Source organism: Rhinolophus ferrumequinum, unplaced genomic scaffold (genome assembly GCF_004115265.2).
Source record: "Rhinolophus ferrumequinum isolate MPI-CBG mRhiFer1 unplaced genomic scaffold, mRhiFer1_v1.p scaffold_84_arrow_ctg1, whole genome shotgun sequence".
Classification (NCBI taxonomy): domain Eukaryota; kingdom Metazoa; phylum Chordata; class Mammalia; order Chiroptera; family Rhinolophidae; genus Rhinolophus; species Rhinolophus ferrumequinum.
Genome location: NW_022680440.1, coordinates 2,483,409 through 2,494,734, shown reverse-complemented (window position 1 = coordinate 2,494,734; position 11,326 = coordinate 2,483,409).

Below are 11,326 nucleotides of genomic sequence, written 5' to 3'. Positions count from 1 at the left end.
TGGGAGTGACCTCTGAAATTGAAATATCTCTCCCGATTTTCAACCACCACATGCTGTGTGGGGCTGGCCTGTTTTGCATCTTCACCCCTCCTATCGGTCTGGATGTGGCTTCTTTATATCCTTAGTTATAAGTCTTATATTCGGCTAGACTTTAGAGGTTCTCCAGGATGATTGTTCTATAATTTAGTTGTATTTTAATGTTGTCACAGGAGCAAGCATAACACTTATCTACTCTGCCATCTTTGGATTCCCCCAAAATGAATTCTCTGTCATTTAAATCACAGTCGTCCAAGTCTTTAAGTTTATTTTCTGGAGATTTTTCTTTTTATTTCTGAATTCTCTTATTACCTTAATTATTCATTATGGTGAATGAATTATTTTTCTCTCTGGATATTTGTGGGAATGAAAACTTTTTAAAAAGTATTTGACCCTTCAGTGTTTAGCAAGTTTATATGTAGAGATCTTTCTTTGTTTTCCAGTAGATGGTGCCAAAGCACAAGTTTTTATTTTCTGTTATCTGCACTGCTGAGACTTCTGGTATCTCTCTGAGGCGGTGTCACCTTGGCCATGAAAAATGCCTCATATTCCTCAAAGCTGTGGGAATCCCCTTTATAATTTGGTCTCAGGGCATGACTCCCTTAGATTGAAAATGGTGGACTATGGGTCTCCTAGAGTCTGTGTTCCTGACGCTACCTTCCTGTAGCCAGAAGCCTTGGCAGAACTGCTCTGACTGAGTTGACCCAGCTCCGTTTACCAGGCTGTGCTGTAATGAGTGAGGGAGGGGCAGGAGCACAGAAGTGGATTTGTATCTCTGCAGTTCTGCTTTTCCTCATGGGTTTAGCTGCAATGACCACTTAGGCTGCAAAGTGTTTTTCAGCCCTTTTGTGATCGATCTGTCAAGTGAGGATTTTACTTCTGGACTGGTCACAGGGGATGGAGTTGGTGGGTTCCTGCATCTACAGAACCCTTTGTTCAGTGCTGGTGGGCTGTGGAGCACTGTGATTTTTTGCACCACTTCTTTGCCACTCACTGTAGGCCCAGCCTAAATGTATGCCAGTCCCCCAGGCCCAATTGCTCTCTCTGCCCCTCTGTTTTGCCCAATTTGCACCCAAAATTTTCACTGCTCTTATGTCTGTTGGGGCCTCAGTGAACACTGGACTTGCACATAGCTTCTGTCTCTTTCCTTACCCCATCTTGTCACGGCCGTTTGCTCAGATAAACCCACCTTCAGATGTCTCAATGTGTGGATTTGTCACAAGTTTTTGTATTAAACAGGGAATTTTTTGTTGAATTATAGCTTTCCTACTCTTAAAAGGGAGAATCTGGAGGCCTTCTCATGAGACAATGATGCTGACCAATATTTTTCAATTTTAATGAAGTCAAATTTCTTTCTTTCTTTCTTTTTTTTTTTCCTTCGGTTACTTGTGTATTTATTGTAATATCTAAGAAACTGCTACATAAGACAAGATCATGAAGATTTATATGTGGTTTTAAATGAATGGTTTTATAGTTTTTGCTTTTACCTCTAAGTCTGTTGAGACGGTTTTTTCCCCCCCGCAAACCCCCGCTAAGAGCTCCATCCCCTTATCGGAGCTATCTCGCCCAATCCCCTTATCGGAGCTGTCTCCCTCCTTCCCCTTATCAGAGCTGTCTCCTGCAGGCACTAAGGTTAGAGACCTCCCCATCAAAACGAATGTTGAAGAAACGCAGCTGCTAGGGACGGACATCCCCACATCCTGGCCAGATTTAACCAATCCCTAGCGTCGCAATAGCAATAGCGCGACTCTCCCCCAAACCCGGAGACCTAACTCTATAAAACAAAGCCCCCCAACCCCGGGAAGTGCTCAGTCTTAGGAATAATTCCGCTGAGCCCGCCGGCGTAATAAAGCTGTGTTCTCCCTGATCTCTGCATGCAGGTTGAGTCTCTCGGTCCTGGCCGCTTTTCCGCAACAAGTCTTTGGTCCATTTTGCATTAATTTTTGTTTATTGTGTGAGTTTAGGGTTTAAATTCATTTTTTAGCATGTGGATATTCAGTTATACTAGCACTATTTGATGAAAAGAGTATTCTATCCCCTTGAATAGTTTTGGCATGCTTGTCGATATCAATTGAGCATAGATGTATAGATTTATTTGTGGATCCTTAGCAACTTTATATTAATCTATATTTCCATCCTTTTGCCGGGACAATATTTTCTATATTACTGTAGCTTTATAATAGGTTTTGAAATTGGGAAGCATAAGTCCTCCAACTTTATTTTTCTTTCTCAAGATTGTTTTGGCTATTTCCTTGCTATTCCCTATCTATTTGGGTATTCCCTTACAATTCTACATGTATTTTAGGATCAGCTTGCCATTTTTTTATAAAAATGGTAGTTGAAATTTTGATAAGTGTTGTATCAAATCTCTAGATCAGTTTGAGGCTATTGTAATCTTAACATATTAAGTTTTCTAATGCATTACACAAGAAATGGTTGCATTTTTAAGATCTTGTTTAATTTACTTTAACAATGACTTGCAGTTTTTGGTGTACAAATCTTGCATTTCTTTTGTTTACTTAGTTCCTAATTGTGTTGTTCTTTTTTTAGCTATTGTATATGGACATATTTTTCTTAATTCAATTTATGGATTTTTCACTGTTGGTAAATGGAAATGCAAATAACTTTGTATATTGATCTTGTGTCCTGCAATCATGTTGAATTCACTCATTAGCTTTAATATTTTGGGCTGATTTTAAAGCATTTTCTCTAAAAATTCATGTCATTGCAAATACAAATGGCTTTGCTTTTTTTTCCTCCTTATATTCTGAATAACTTTTATTTTATTTTCTTGTCCAATATGCCTGGCTAGCCTATTTCCCACACAATGCTGAATAGAAGTGACCAGAGTGGACATCATTTACTTTTTCTTAAACTTAGGGGAAATTTTTCAGTCCCTTACCATTAAGTAGATATTAGCTGTGTTTTCTTCATAGATGCCCCCTTTCAGATTGAGAAACTTCCCTTGTACTTTTTTTTTTTTTAAGTATTTTTATTATGAAAGGATTCTGGGTTTTCTCAAATATTTTCTCTGTGTTTATTGAGATGAGCATTTCCCCCCTTTATTACTGTGGTGTATAACATTGATTTTTTGTATGTTAAGCAAACCTTATATTTTGGGGGTAAATCCCAATTGGTCAAGGTGTATCAACTTTTTTATATGCTGCTGGATTCATTTTAAGAATATTCTGTTAGGGATTTTTGCATCTATATTTATAAGGGCTATTGGTCCTATAAATATAGTTGTATTTTCTAGTGGTAGCTTTGCCTAGTTAATGCCATCATCATAAAATGCATTAGGAATTGTTTATTTCCCTTCTCTTTTTGGAAGAATTTATGAAGGATTGGTGTTAATCCCTTTTTAAATGTTTGTTAGGATTCTCCAGTGAAGTTTTTCTTGTCCTGGGCTTTCCCTTGTGGAAAAACTTTTCGTTGCTAATTTAATTTATGTATCTGTTATAAATCTACTCAGATTTTGTTATGTTTTCTTGAACCATATTTGGTATTATGTGTTTTTCTCAGAAGTTGTCTATTTCATCTCAGTTATCTAAATTGTCATACAATTGTTCATAGTATTTCCTTCTAATTCTTATTTTTGTAAGATTGGTAGGAATGATTTCTCTTTTATTTTTTATTTTAGTAATTTGATTCTTCTTTTCATTTTCTTTATTATTGTAAATAAAGGTTTATCAATTTTTTTATCTTTTGTTGTATTCAGTCTCTCTATTGTTTTCTATTTTTATTTTTTTGTATTCCTACTCTAATCTTTATTATTTCCTTTCCTTGCCTTTGAGTTAGTTTGCTTTTCATTTTCTAGATCTTAAGGTGCAAGGTTAGTCTGTTGATTTGAGATATATTTTCATCCTCTTTCATTTCTGAAAAATATTTTCGAGGGCATAGAATTCAGAGTAGACAATTATTTGCTCTAGGAACTTGCAAAATGTTATGTCACTTTATTTTGGCTTCCATGGTTTCAGATAAGAAATCACCTGCCATTCAAATTAGTGTTTCCTCATAACAGATCATTTAATCCTGGTTGCTCTTGTATTTCTTCACATTTTTCTTTAGTTTTCAAAATTTTAATTATGATATATGTCTTGACATAGATTTTTGTTATTGTTATCTGATTTGGGGTCTGCTCAGGTAGGGTTATGGGTTTTAAGGGTAAAGGTTTTAAGGGTTTTGCATAGTTTAAAACTCCCACAGGCAACAAAGGAGGGAGTCACTTGGGATTTCTGATCAGTTTTCCCAGATGTGGTGAAGATGAGGAAGAAAGAGGGATGAGTCTTACAAGATGTTAAGAAGCAAATATTAAATATTTTATTCAGACTCTTTATTATAGTTAAGTTGTGTTTATAACTCTGAATGTGATCTGTGGTGCGTGTTCCATGTGTGCATGAGAAATGTGTGTTCTGCTATTGTTGAATGGTATAGTCGATACATTCTGATTATATCAAGCTGACTAATATCGTTGTTAAAGACAACTATATCCTCACTGATTTTCTGCCTGTTTGTGCTGTCAGTTACTGAAATAAGGTTGTTGAAATCCCCAGCAATAATAGTGAATTTGCCTTTCTCCTTGCAGTTTTATCAGAGTTTGCCTCATGCATTCTGATACTCTGTTTTTCTGTGTTTACATCGTAAGAATTAGTTGATCTTCCTGGATAATTGACCCCTTTATTATGTAATGCCTCACTTTACAACTAATAATGTTTTTTGTTCTGCTGTATCTTAAATAACTTTATCTTTCTACTTTATCTTTCTTTCATTAGTGTTAGTGTGGCATATATTTCTCCACTCCTTTACTTTTAACTTATCTATGTTTTTATTTTCAAACTCAACTTTTGTGCGCAATATATATTTGGTTTTTAAAATTTTCTCGGACTTTCAATTTTTGTCTTTCAATTTGTATATTTAGGCTATTCATATTTAAAATAGTTATTGATGTAGTTGGACTAGTATCTACTACGTTTGTAACCACTTTCTCTTTGTTTTTCTTCTTTTTTTTTTCCCTCTGGTTTTAGTCAAGTGTTTTATATGATTTTCTCTCTTCTTTCAGCATATACATTATATCTCTTTTACAAATTATTATAGAGGTTGCCTTAGAATTTGTAATATATCTATTTAAAGGGAATCTAAGTCCACATTCTATAACATGCTGTTTCATGGGTAGTATAGGTAATCTAAAAGCAGAGTATTTTCCATTCTTCCATCCTGTCCCTTACAACATTGCTATTATTCAACTCATGTATTTATATGTAATGTTATGGGTTGAATTATGAACCCCCCCCAAAAGACATGTTGAAGTCCTAACCCATAATACCTCACAAGGTGGCCTTATTTGTAAATAAAATTGTTGCAGATTTAGTAAGATAAGATGAGGCCATACTGGGTCATGGTGCTCTGAATCCAATATGACTGATGTCCGCATAGAATATGGCCTTATGAACACAGAGACACACGGGGAGACTATCATGTGATGATAGAAACAGAGATTTGAGTGATGGAGCTGCAAGCAAAATAATGCCAAAGATTCTGGCAAATCACCTGAAGTGAAGAAGAGACATGGAAGTATTTCTCTACAAGGTTTATAGGAAACATAGCCTACTGGTATGTTAATTTTGGACTTCTAGCTTCCAGAACTGTGAAAGAATAAAATGTAGTTGTTTTTAAGCCACAAAGTTTGTGGCACTTTGTTACAGCATCACTAGGACACTAATGTACAGGATAATTACATAATACATTGTTATTATTGCTTTGAAGAGATAGTTATCTCCTAAATTAATTAAGTATAAGAAAAATAAAATATTCTATTTTTTACCTTTCGTTATTTCCTCTCTGATGATTTTCCTTTTCTTATGTAGATCTGAGTTTATGACCTAAGTAAATGTCCTTTTCTGAACTTCTGGATCTGTGGTTTGGTTCCTGCTATTGATTCGAAAAGTTTTGGGCCCTTTTTATATCAAATATTTCTTCTGCCTCATCCTCTCTTCTCTGGTATTCCACATATGAGTATATTTTATCTTTTGACATTGTCCCACAGTTCTTGTATACTCTATTATTTTTTTCTTTAAACTTCAGTTTGGGACATTCCTATCGACATATTAACATCTCTTTAAACTCACTGAATTTTTGGTTCCCTCTGCTCAGTCCATCCTATCAATGAGCACATCAATGGCATTATTTTTTTCTTATTATTTTTTCTTACAATTCTGTCTTTCTCCTTACGTTTCCAATCTATCCTTTCATGTTATCTACTTTTTCCTTTACAGTCCTTAGCATATTAATCATTGTTTTTTTTTAATTCCCTGTTTAATCATTCCAAAGTCTCTGACATATCTGAGTCTATTTCCGTTGCTTGAATTGTTTCTTCAGACTATTATTTTTAATGTTGAAAATTTAAATTCATTGTAATTTTTTGTTGAGAGGTAGACATGCCACGTAGGATAATAGGATTTGAGGTAAATAGGTCTTTAGTGTGAGGTTTTATGTTAATCTGAGTAGGAGTTGAGCTGTTCTCAATGTTTGTTGTAGTGGTAGGGCCAGGGGCTTTAAACTACTCTAGTGCCTTTGTTTTTATCTTTCCTGTTGTCTTTAGGTTTTCCTAAGAATTCTTTCTGACATATAATTTGAGCCTCTATTTCATCTGTAAGCCACTGGTATTATACTGGAACCTTACTAATGTAGTAGTAAAAATGGGAGTGTAAAAGGGTTCTATAATCTTATGATTACTCATAAATCTCAGTCTTCTAGTAGGCCTGTGTTCCTGGATTGACACCTACATAAGCGTTCTTTGTTGGTTTGTTTTTCTTTCTTCTTTAGGTTAGTCAGTATCATGGAGGGACTCAGCTCCTGCTCCCGGCAGGTGAACGCAGGATATAGTGAGGCCAAAAAGAAACACCAACGGAGCCATAGATAGCGGAGATAGGGGAGTCATACCACTGTATTCTCGATGGCGGCTGGTTGGGACACGAAAGCAAACATCCACCAGTACCCCAACAAGAGGTCTTCCTGAACCCCCATCTCCCTTGCAGCCGGGTGAGACACAGGAAATAGGATCAACATGATCGGCAATCCACAATCTGCTTGCTAACCACACTTGCTAGCCGCAATCCTCAGTCTGCTTCTCTGCCAACCAACCCTTCCAACCAACCAATGTAGCCATGACAGTTATATTAGTGGCTAATGACTGACTGGTTACAGCTGATGGCCAACTAGTCACAGCTGATGGCCATCTACTACCTGAGCCAGCACCTTTCCACGTGAGGTCAAGAGCCTGGAAACTGCTCTCTGGGACTCTGTCCCTACAGTCAGGAAGGCTAGAAGGGGCTCAGGTTGTATAAATATCCTTCTTCCTACAAGGAATCAGATTACTGTTAAGTCTTTCTCATAAAGAGTAGGGTTTTGCTTGAATATATATAAAAATGGTTGCTCTTCTCTTCCCATTGCCAGCGACACAAGTGGTTTCCCTGACTCTTCACATTGATAACCTGATGGAGTTCTTAGAGGTGAATCCTGTGAAAGTGTGGTCCCCTCCCTAGGACATTACACTCTAATGTTAGTCCACTCTCAGCCTGCAGAAATTTGTCAAAATACATGGCGATGGAAAGAAAACTGACTCTGGGTGGTGCACACATAATGTGATATATAGATGATGTGATACAGAATTGCACACCTGAAATCTATGTAACTTTACTAATAATTGTCACCCCAATAAACTTTTACTAAAAAAAAGAAACAAATTTGTCAAAATTATCATATTTGTGTTTCTACAAGTTTAGGACTCCAGCAGAGTAAGCTGATCTCAACTCTGAATTCTGCATTCATCTGTCTCTCCAAATTTGGGGGGTTGGTTTCCTCTTTGACTTTGATTCTCTGATGGGTCCAAGAAAATTTACTGATTTTCAGTTTGTCCTACTTTTTCTCCTGTTGTAAAAATGGGAGTGATAACTTCCAAACTGTTTTCATATCTGATCTGAAACTGGAATATTCAGTATATTTTCACCCCAATGATGTAAATTTCATCTCAGAAAGTTTGATTTTGTTTTTAATTACATCTTCTAAGTCTCAATTTGTCCTTTTGAGCATGTGCAGCACAGTTATAACTGTTTTTATGTCCTTGTAAACTAATATACATGCCAGTTTTAGGTTGATTTCAGTTCATTGATGTTTATCTTCATCTGGGGGTTTTGATTAAATATTAAATATAGAGAATTTAAATTTTTAGTTCCTGAATATTTTTGTATTCCTATTAGTTTTATTGAATTGTGTTCAGGGATACAGTTACATAATTTGAAACAGTTTTATTGTTTCAAGTTTTTCTTTTAATATATTTGAGGTGAGTCCAAAGCAGTGTTCAGCCTAGGGTTTATCATTGCTCATTACTGAGATAAGACTCTTTTAAGAATTCTATCCAGTGATCCATGCATTCTGGATATTTGATGTCTAGTTGTTGGAAACAGACTTTATTCTTGATTCTGTGGCTGTGTTACTTCCTTCTAATCCTTTAAGGTTGTTCTTTTCCATCATCAGATAGTTTCCTATGTATATGTGCTGATCAGTATTTTGCTGAAAATATTTTGGGGACCCTCTTCAGATCTCTGGGATTCTCTCTTTATGCAGCTGTCTCCTTTCCAGTGCTATATTCTTCAAAATCTATCTACCTTGGTCTCCACATATTCCCAGCTCCATCTCAACTCAGGGAGTCTGTTGGGTTCCCCTAGGGTTCTTCCTTCCTGTGCGATGACCTGAGAACTCAATATAGTAAGTTAGAGCAATTAATAGGGTTCATTTGCCTCCCATCTCTCAAGAATCTTGCACTTTGATGCAGTGTCTTGAAAACATTGTTTTATATATTTGGTCCAGTTTAGTGGTTGTTTCAGCTTGAAAAGTAAATTTAGTCTCTGTTACTCCATCTTGATTGGAAATATAAATCCTGGGATAACATTTTTTACATAAGTATTTCTGAAATATTTGGTAGAATTTCCTTCTAAAAGTACCTGAACCTGATGCATGTTGTTAATATTTGTTAAGTAGATATAAGACTAGGGACTAAGTAATACAATTTCTTTCAAGGTGAGAAATTTATTCAGATATTTCCATTTATTTCTTGCTTTATTTATAAGGTTCATTTTTTTAATGATAAATTGTCCATATTTATAGTTTTTAAATTAAGTAATGTAAAATAGTTTGTATAGCCTATAATTTAAAAATCTCTCTCTATTTATAGTTATAGCCCCTATTTTATTCCTAGCATTTTAAAAATTTATTTATTTATTTATTTATTTTTATTTTTTAAATTTATTGGGGTGACAATTGTTAGTAAAATTATATAGATTTCAGGTGTGCAATTCTGTATCACATCATCTATAAATTACATTGTGTGTTCACCACCCAGAGTCAGTTCTCCTTCCATCACCATATATTTGATCCCCCTTACACTCATCTCCCACCCCCCAACCCCCTTACCCTCTGGTAACCACTAAATTGCGTTCCCCAGATTAATTTTCAAACCCCGTGGCCATCCTGATTGGAGGCCATCACCAACTGCCCTCCAATCCCCTCACTCTCCCCCCCACCCCCACCCACCCCCGCCCATCTAGCAACCCTCAGTTTTTCCTATTTGTCTCCAAAACTGTTTCTGATTAGTTCATTCACTTATTCTTTTCTTTAGATTCCGCATATAAGTGAGATCATATGGTACTTATCTTTCTCTGTCTGACTTATTTCACTTAACATAATGTTCTCTAGGTCCATCCATGTTGTTGCAAATGGTAAGATTTCTTTCTTCTTTATGGCTGCGTAAAACTCCATTGTATAAATGTACCACCGTTTCTTAATCCAGTCATCTACCGATGGGCATTTTGGTTGTTTCCATGTCTTAGCTATTGTGTATAGTGCTGCAATAAACATAGGAGTGCATAAAGATTTTTGAATTGGAGTTTTGGATTTCTCCGGATAGATACCTAGGAGTGGAATTACTGGATCATAGGGTAGTTCCATTTTCAGATTTTTGAGATACCTCCATACTGTTTTCCATAGTGGCTGCACCAATCTGCAATCCCACCAACAGTGCACAAGCGTTCCCTTTTCTCCACATCCGCGCCAGCACTTGTTGTTTGTTGATTTATTGATGATAGCCATTTTGACTGGGGTGAGGTGGTATCTCATTGTGGTTTTTATTTGCATTTCTCTGATGGTTAGTGAGGTTGAGCATTTCTTCATATGTCTGTTTGCCATCTGTATGTCCTTTAAGAAAAATGTCTCTTCAAGTCCTCTGCCCATTTTTTAATTGGGTCGTTTGTTTTTTTGGAGTTGAGTTGAGTGAGTTTTTCATAGATTTGTGATATTAATCCCTTATCAGACATATCATTGGCAAATAACTTTTCCCATTCAGTAGGATCCCTTTTTGTTTTATTGATGGTTTCCTTTGCTGTGAAAAACTTTTTAGTTTGATATAATCCCACATGTTTATTTTTTCCCTTACTTCCCTTGAGCGAGGGGATATATCAGTAAAAATCTTACTCTGGGTAATGTCTGAGAAGTTTCTTCCTATATTTTCTTCTAGGTATTTTATGGTTTCAGATCTTACATTTAAGTCTTTAAGCCATTTTGAATTTATTTTTGTATATGGTGTAAGGAGGTGGTCCAGCTTCATTTTTTTGCATGTGTCTGTCCAGGTTTCCCAGCACCATTTATTGAATAGACTGTCTTTACTCCATCGTACATTCTTGCTTCCATTGTCGTAGATTAAATGGCCATATAGGTGTGGATTTATTCTGGACTCTCTATTCTGTTCCATTGATCTATGTGTCTGTTTTTATGCCAGTACCATGCTGTTTTGATTACTGTAGCCTTGTAGTATAATTTGAAGTCAGGTATTGTTATACCTCCCACTTTGTTCTTATTTCTCAAGATTGCCTTTGCTATTCGGGGTCTTTTATGGTCCCATATAAATTTTAGGATTATATGTTCTATTTCTGTGAAAAACGACGTTGGTAGTTTGATAGGAATTGCGTTGAATATGTATATTGCCTTAGGCAGTATGGACATTTTAACTATATTAATTCTTCCTATCCATGAACATGATATGTGTTTCCATCTATTTATATCTTCCTTCATTCCTTTCTTCAGTGTCTTATAATTTTCTGAGTACAGATCTTTTACTTCTTTGGTTAAATTTATTCTCAGGTATTTTATAGTCTTTGGAGCGATTGTAAATGGGATTGTTTTTTTAATTTCTCCTTCTGATGTTTTATTATTGGTATATACAAATGCAACTGATTTCTAA